The sequence below is a fragment of the Marmota flaviventris genome, chromosome X, assembly GCF_047511675.1.
Source record: "Marmota flaviventris isolate mMarFla1 chromosome X, mMarFla1.hap1, whole genome shotgun sequence".
NCBI classification, from domain to species: domain Eukaryota; kingdom Metazoa; phylum Chordata; class Mammalia; order Rodentia; family Sciuridae; genus Marmota; species Marmota flaviventris.
The window spans coordinates 97,022,265-97,030,259 of record NC_092518.1 but is presented as its reverse complement, the minus strand read 5'-3'; the positions used below and the strand labels follow the sequence as shown (position 1 = coordinate 97,030,259).

Here is a 7,995-nt window from a genome sequence, read left to right as displayed (position 1 = left end):
GGCCAAGGACCTGAACAGACACTTCTCAGAGGAGGACATACAATCAATCAACAAGTACATGAAAAAATGCTCACCATCTCTAGCAGTCAGAGAAATGCAAATCAAAACCACCCTAAGATACCATCTCACTCCAGTTAGATTGGCAGCCATTATGAAGTCAAACAACAACAAGTGCTGGCGAGGATGTGGGGAAAAGGGTACACTTGTACATTGCTGGTGGGACTGCAAATTGGTGCAGCCAATTTGGAAAGCAGTATGGAGATTTCTTGGAAAGCTGGGAATGGAGCCACCATTTGACCCAGCTATTCCCCTTCTCGGTCTATTCCCTAAAGACCTAAAAAGAGCATGCTACAGGGACACTGCTACATCGATGTTCATAGCAGCACAATTCACAATAGCTAGACTGTGGAACCAACCTAGATGCCATTCAATGGATGAATGGATAAAAAAAATGTGGCATTTATACACAATGGAGTATTACTCTGCATTAAAAAATGACAAAATCATAGAATTTACAGGGAAATGGATGGCATTAGAGCAGATTATGCTAAGTGAAGCTAGCCAATCCCTAAAAAACAAATGCCAAATGTCTTCTTTGATATAAGGACAGTAACTAAGAACAGAGTAGGGTCGAAGAGCATGAGAAGAAGATTAACATTAAACAGGGATGAGAGGTGGGAGGGAAAGGGAGAGAGAAGGGAAAATGCATGGAAATGGAAGGAGACCCTCAGAGTTATACAAAAGTACATACAAGAGGAAGTGAGGGGAAGGGGAAAAATAATACAAGGGGGACAAACGAATGTCAGTAGAGGGGGCAGAGAGAGAAGAGGGGAGGGGAGGGGAGGGGAGGGGGGATAGTAGAGGATAGGAAAGGCAGCAGAATACAACAGACACTAGTATGGAAATATGTAAATCAATGGATGTGTAACTGATGTGATTCTTCAATCTGTATATGGGGTAAAAATGGGAGCTCATAACCCACTTGAATCAAATTGTGAAATATGATATATCAAGAACTATGTAATGTTTTGAACAGCCAACAATAAAAAAAAAAAAAAGAACACACCACCCTCTAAAATAGTCTGAAAACTCTGGAGGGTGAATAGCAGAGTGGTGACCTGGCAGTCCAATTTCCCGGTGACTTGCAAACAATGGCTGACTTTCAGGAAAATGTGAAATTTGACAAATTGGTGTAACCATTTTGTTACTTCTCTTCCCTTGCCTGCACTCAGATCCCTTATGCCAGCATGTTTTCCTTGCCCAGCCAAACCTTATCAATACTTTGAGCATACACATCCTCCATTTAAACCAATACAAAGTTTTGAAAACCAGTCATCCACCTTAACTAAGATCAAATCTTTCTCTTCTAGTCCTATTCAACAAATTATCAGAAGTCTTTTGAGTAAATCTGCACTAGGATGTTAATGACAGGTAACAACTGATATACTATCTAATTTGTATTTCAAGAGACTACTCATACAGACCAAAGACTATGGGGATCAACCTCGTAATTTCAAATAAACTAGTGAAGGGAATATTTTAAAATATAGGAGTCCTTATATCTCACAACATATACCACCACCTATGAGTAAAACTAGCTAGATACTTGTATCTAACATATGTGAATATCTTTTCTAGAAATTACTTACTCAAAGAGCCATGGTGAGATGTACATTGCTCCCCAGAATGAATAAATTTAAAAAATATGAATATTTTTCAGTTTATGGCATACTTACTCTAGCTTGGTAGGTAGGAACTTAAGATAATTTTGAACACAGCCTAAGACATGTAAGAAGTTAATAAATTTGCAACTAAAACATGCATCCAATTTTGAAATGGCATGTTTAAAATTAAAGCACTGAGAGAGGATCAAGTCCACTTAAAACTGCATTATATAAAGATGTCATATTATAATCTGATTTAACGAAATATCTGAAAAAGGAATAGAATGTATTTACAATAGAAAATACAAAGGAATAATATCCAATCAAGTAATTTATATTAGTAATGCAAATCACATTAAAGCATGTGGACCATTATAATTGGCAACATCATCATGCCCAGAATAACACTTGAGTCACATCAGGTCATTCTGAGCAAACATACTGGACAATTCCATAACTTTGAAATCTAAGGAAAGTGATAGGGGACTGAGGGATTTCAGTAAACACAGCAAGCACATATCTCATGTTTAGAGCTATCAAATTCACATTGTGAACTTTAGCACAAATCTCACTGCAAGTCAGGGGGGATGTTCTAATTCTGGTAATAGCATTTACCAAAGTATTTTCAGAACTTTAGTTAAATCATACCTAAGTCAAAATTAAAATCTAAATTGAGGCATAAGGAAGAATATGAAAAGAAATACATTACAATAGAGAAGGTGAGGATATTACTTAAGTACTTTGTAATTTACAATGAGGCCAGGAACACAATTTGGTAAGCTGGGTACAGTGGCAAGAGCCCAATACTCAATGCCACATTCTCTGAGGGGCAGGAGGCAATGATGCCATAACATTCCACAAATGTCCTTTCACACGGTAAAAATATTTCTGACAGTCACTCTGCCCAAACCTTCCTATTCATAACACTGTCAGCTGGTGTGTCAATCATAGCAACAGGAAAGGAGAGAGGGAAAGATGATTTGGTAAAGAAAATGGTAGAAGTCACTGTGTAGTGATGAAGGAGTTAAAGATCTGCCATCTCAAAATATGCCAAATTGGTATATTGATTACTTGAAGCTTAACAAATCACTTGAGAAATGTGTTTTCCTACAGGGAGCAGGCCATAAAGTCTCTTTCGGGAGAGATGTCCTTCACATACCAAGGCTGGAAAATAGTCTTGATCCCAAGGACTGGTCATTAGTGCTTGTAGTAAACCTGAATAAACAAACTCTGAAGAAACCCTTATCTTTCACAAACTTCTGCACCCTCTATGTCTCTTAGTAACCTCCCTAGAATTTACTAGCTTAGTCCAGATATCCATTTGTCCTGTAATTCCTTAACATGTTTACTATTCTTTGCCTGAAACATTTTAAAGCATCATTCTTGGGTCATTTCTTTGGACTTGATTTTCTTCTGAAGATCCCCATGTTCATATGAAAATAATACAATTTTTATACTTTTCTCTGGTTAATTAGCTTTTATATTAATTAGGTTCCCAGATTCATCCAAAGAGCCCACATAAGAACTAAGAGGGAAGTAGAAGGGATCTCTCCCAACCTGACAGTGAACAAGCAAGAAGCACCTGAAGTGCCTATATTCACAGAGATTGTGGACACATTCATAGCTCAAAGGATTGAGAGGAAAATATTCCATTGGCCTTATGGAATGGATAGTTCCAATAATCAAGTGTTTGCAATTTAAAATGGTGACATGAAATCAATTTGAAATAAAGTGTAAAAAAGTGGTAGAGTCTGAAGATACCTTGGTGGGAGGATTTGGTGGGGGGGAACCTGTCTTAGTCCCCTCAGACTGATATAACAAAGCACAAGAGACTGTATAAATTATAAACAAAAGATATTTCTCAACATTCTGGACATTGAGAAGAGTAAGATGGAGTCACTGACAGATTTAGTGTCTGGTTGAGGGTCCATTTCCTGGTTTGTAGCTGATGCCTTTGTGCTGTGTCCTCACATATTGAAAAGGCAAAGAACTTTCTGGGCTCTCTTTTATAGGACCTTAATCCCTTCCTACCTCCCTTACTTCTTAATACCATTTCTTTGGGGGAATAGGATTTCAATATATGAATTCAGGGGGACATAAACATTCAGACCATAGCAGAGTCCATAGAAGCCTAGACCCAAAGTAAATCTCATTCAGAAGATCGGTTTGTTAAACAAATTTCAAAAAGAGCTATTTTTATTGAGGGTCCACCTAGAACTTCCTGATCATTGTTTATTAACCACCAGTTATCTCTAAAATGTCTCCAAGGAATTCCAGGGCGCTTCCCCACATCCTTGGAAAATAACCTATCTAAGCCTCAAATTATCCTGTTCAAGTTTACCTGTGGTAATGCAGTGTCAATATGGACTTTTTCCCCAAATCTCCTGACTCCTAAAGCTATGTACAATTCCCAGCAATACTCTATCATCCCTATGTCATGTGGCTCTCTTTGGTTTCCTCATATGAGCACATGACATCTTTATTGTCAATTCACTGAGCAGTTCCAGCATATTGGAAAAGCTTTTATTGTAAGTGACATAAATGTAAGGGACATTAATTTCAAAGTAGTGTTTGCAGTGTTAGAAACCAACTATGAACAGTCTTAAGTATAAGACATTTGCTACATTTTTCTTAGTATGCTGGCCAAATCAGATATCAGACTCATTATAAGCCCTCAAATAACAAACTATGTTTGCATTTTTCTGATTAGCATATAAATTGGCATTCTGTGGCAATTTCAGAAAGGATCAATGAGGTGCAAGTTGAAATATTTCCTTTTTAGGTACATGTAAAATAGATGATTGTTAGGAACTTAATTGTCTTTGTAGAAAAAGTATTACCAAAATATTTGTAGTATATTTGGATATGCCAAGCTGTGAACTATGTAAAAATATAAATGTGACTAGCTGTGAAGTTTATAGTTTTTATTTAAAATTAACTCCAAAGTCTGGCATTTAAGAACCTTTGTTTCAAGAGAGAAAAAAATGAATAAGCTGGCCTTAGGGCATCTTAATACCCAAAACAATCTCATTGTTTCATTTGGGACTGTTTGCATAAGACAGCAATAGATCAAATCCAGCAAATTCTTCTCCCTTTGCCATGAAAAAGTTATCAATGGTCTCTTAAGACACCAAATACATTTGAGTGGTTTTGCCTTTGTCTCTATTCACATATTCCTTCTGAATGTCCCTCACTTTCATGTGGTCAGGAATTTTACAGCCACAGGAGTCACTTCTCCCTGGAACCTGACCTTTTTTGTTTAGGGTTTCTTTTTAAGCATACTGAGAGACAGGTCCATGGCCCTTCTGCTCTGAATTTTTCCTTTCATTTTATTTTGAGAGAGAGAGAGAGAGAGTTTAATATTTATTTTTTAGTTTTCGGCAGACACAACATCTTTGTTTGTTTGTATGTGGTGCTGAGGATCGAACCTGGGCCGCACGCATGCCAGGCGAGCACGCATGCCAGGCGAGCGCGCTACCACTTGAGCCACATCCCCAGCCCTCCTTTCATTTTTTATTGAAAACACCCATGATTTTCTGCATTAGGTCAATTTGATTTTGAAATTAGGTGACAAAATGACCCAGGAAGGAAAACCTTTGTATCCAAGTTTGTCTGAAAATTTTTGTTAGTTCTATGATGCCCACCTACCCAGTCTCACTACCCTATTCTGGATGGCTTGTTCTACTTCTACAAACCAGGCAGGGTACAAAGGTCTCTTCCCACCGATACTGACTGATATCTAGAAAGTCCCTTTACTGTGGGTTCAGTCAAGATAAGATTGGTTCGCTATAACTAGAGCTTTCATAAGAAAACTAAAAGATAATAAAGCACAATCAGAAACACAGAGATAACATCTCAGAGCAAACTTGTTATTCTAACATAAAGTCCACTTAGCTCAGTTTGACTAATGCAATTTCAAAACAACCCAAGTTTCTTTCCTCCACCTCATTCTTTCTAGGAAAACAAAAGTTTGCTAGAATAATTCATTCAGACTTTTAATCTGTGATATATTTCAGATGACACCCACTTTTAGAAGGGCAGGATCCTTGGTTTCTTTTAAAGCTTATTTCTCATTCCTTCCTGGACATGAAGCCTTCATTTCCTGCTCTCTGATCCTTGATTGTAACAGATTTCCACTTGGCAGATGCCCTAATTCTCTTAAGTCCAACCTCATTCAGGCCTCACTCAGTTCTTGGTATGCCTCAAAAAGAAGGGGAAATTCATACCAGGTCTCAAAGATTCCTTCTTCAGTTGTTGGCTATCAACCAGTTACTTCTTTTACTAGCATTGTGATTCATTTTTCTCATTTTAGTTCCGTTCATTTCAGACAGATTCTATGACCAGATTTAACTCCTTTTCTTAGTGTTCTAGCCATTTTAGTTCCCTCAAATTTATCAGAGACTACTTACCTCTTCCTTTTGAAGAGCTCTGTGCTCTTTTCAGGAATACTCACCAAGTTCCACTTGTCCTTGGTTCATTCTCAGAGTAGAGATCACTGGCATCCCCTCAGCTCAATGGATAGCCAGGACATTCCAGGTTACCAGATATGCTGGTTTCTCCATGTCCCCAGGAGGCAATATTGTAGAAACCATGACCACGATTTTTTGATGCCAAAAATTCTCTGTGCATCCATTACGTAAAACAACTTCTAACAAAGCTAATGTTTCTTCATAGTAACATTTTCCATTCCTACTGAAATTATAGAAAATCACCCTGGCTTTTATCTAGTCTCAGTACTTTGTTAACACATAAACATCTGGAATGAAAAGAAAAGAAAATTGGTGAAGAAACACCACCCAGAGAGAGTTGCTTAGTATAAATGGATATCACAGAAACTCCTTCTCAACTCTTTGATCCATTTTTTCCTTGGGTAGGATCTGAGAAACTGAATCTAGAATAAATTGGTAAAAAAGTTTTGATATCCTTCATTACTTATTCACAATTATGCATAGATAAAAAATAAATAACAGGTAAAGTTAAACTTCAAAATAAGATAGTTAAGAAATGCAATTTTCATTAGAATGTTATATTCAATGTATTTCATAGGTAAAGGTAAAGTAGCACGTTGTCACAGTTGAGTAGTTTATGTAATACTATAAAACATATACATAATTATTTAAAGAGAATCACTATGAATATAATGTGGATGCAGCAAGCATGGTAGTTTGAGATCAAAATGTTTTGTCTTGGAAAATTACCAATTGTCTTTGGTAATTTGCACATGACTCATTACTCAGAAACAATAACTGACTTCTGCCCATATCCATGCTTCCCCTGCTCTATTCCTGCCCACACTGAAGCCAAAATGCAGGTATAGTGGTGCACGCCTGTAACTCCAGTAACTCAGGCGGATGAAGCAGGAGGATCTCAAATTCAAGCATAAAAAGAACTGGAAATGTATCTCAGTGGTAGAGCACCCCTGGGTTCAGTCCCCAGTATGATAAAAAAAAAAATAATAATATGGTCGTATTACTCCACTGCTTAAGACCTTTTACTGGCTTTCCTTCACATTTCCAATAACATGAAAAATTTAAACAGACTTCAAAGCCCTACATTATCTGGTCCCTACCTGTCATTCCCATCTCATCTCATACTAAAGTCCAACTCTCATTCCAGTCTTTAGCCACACTGAACTTTCAGTTACTTGAGAATGTCTTGCATCTTCATAGAGAATGTTCTTTCTTCCTAGAACATTCTTCTACCCACCCTCTGCATGGCTGGCTCCTTGGAGAAAGCTTTCTTTTCAACTAAGCTAAACAACCAAATTGAAGTATGTAATTCCAGTTTTTTTCTTTTGAGTATCCATGTTTCTTCTGTAGAATTTATCGATATTTGTAATTATGTATCTGTTTGACCATTTTAATTATGTAATATCTCTCCACTAAAGACTTCATGAGAGCTAGGGAAAATTCATTTATTCTATTGTAACAATGTAATTCCTAGTTTAGAAACTGGCACATAGGAAGCAAATAAATAAATATTTCTTCATTAAATTAATGATAAATAGAAAATTTGATGCTAAAATTATAGTTTTATTTAAACTGGGAAAATAAGACAAAATGGGCCAGCAAAAAGGAAGAACCTGATTTCACTCAGAATCATAAACTTGAGCACAACTCTAGAAGGTTTTTGAAAGAAACACATTAGATGGTATCAGTATAACATATTTCTTGGTACCTTTGATTTACAAAAAGAAACATAATTTAAGGCTTTTAAAAATGTTTTCTCCCACTTGCTTCAACAGTGCATATACTAAAATAGGATACAGAGGAGATTGGCATGGCCCCTGCACAAGGATGATATGCAAATTTGTGAAGTGTTCCATATTTCT

The 7,995-nt window shown here is 36.8% G+C and overlaps 1 non-coding gene across 1 annotated transcript; it reads left to right on the top strand.

The window, feature by feature from the left end:
- The first annotated feature begins 7,892 nt into the window (after positions 1–7,892).
- LOC114092356 (U6 spliceosomal RNA) lies at positions 7,893–7,995 on the top strand. Its single transcript, XR_003582690.1, has one exon. It is a non-coding gene; the product is annotated as a U6 spliceosomal RNA (small nuclear RNA).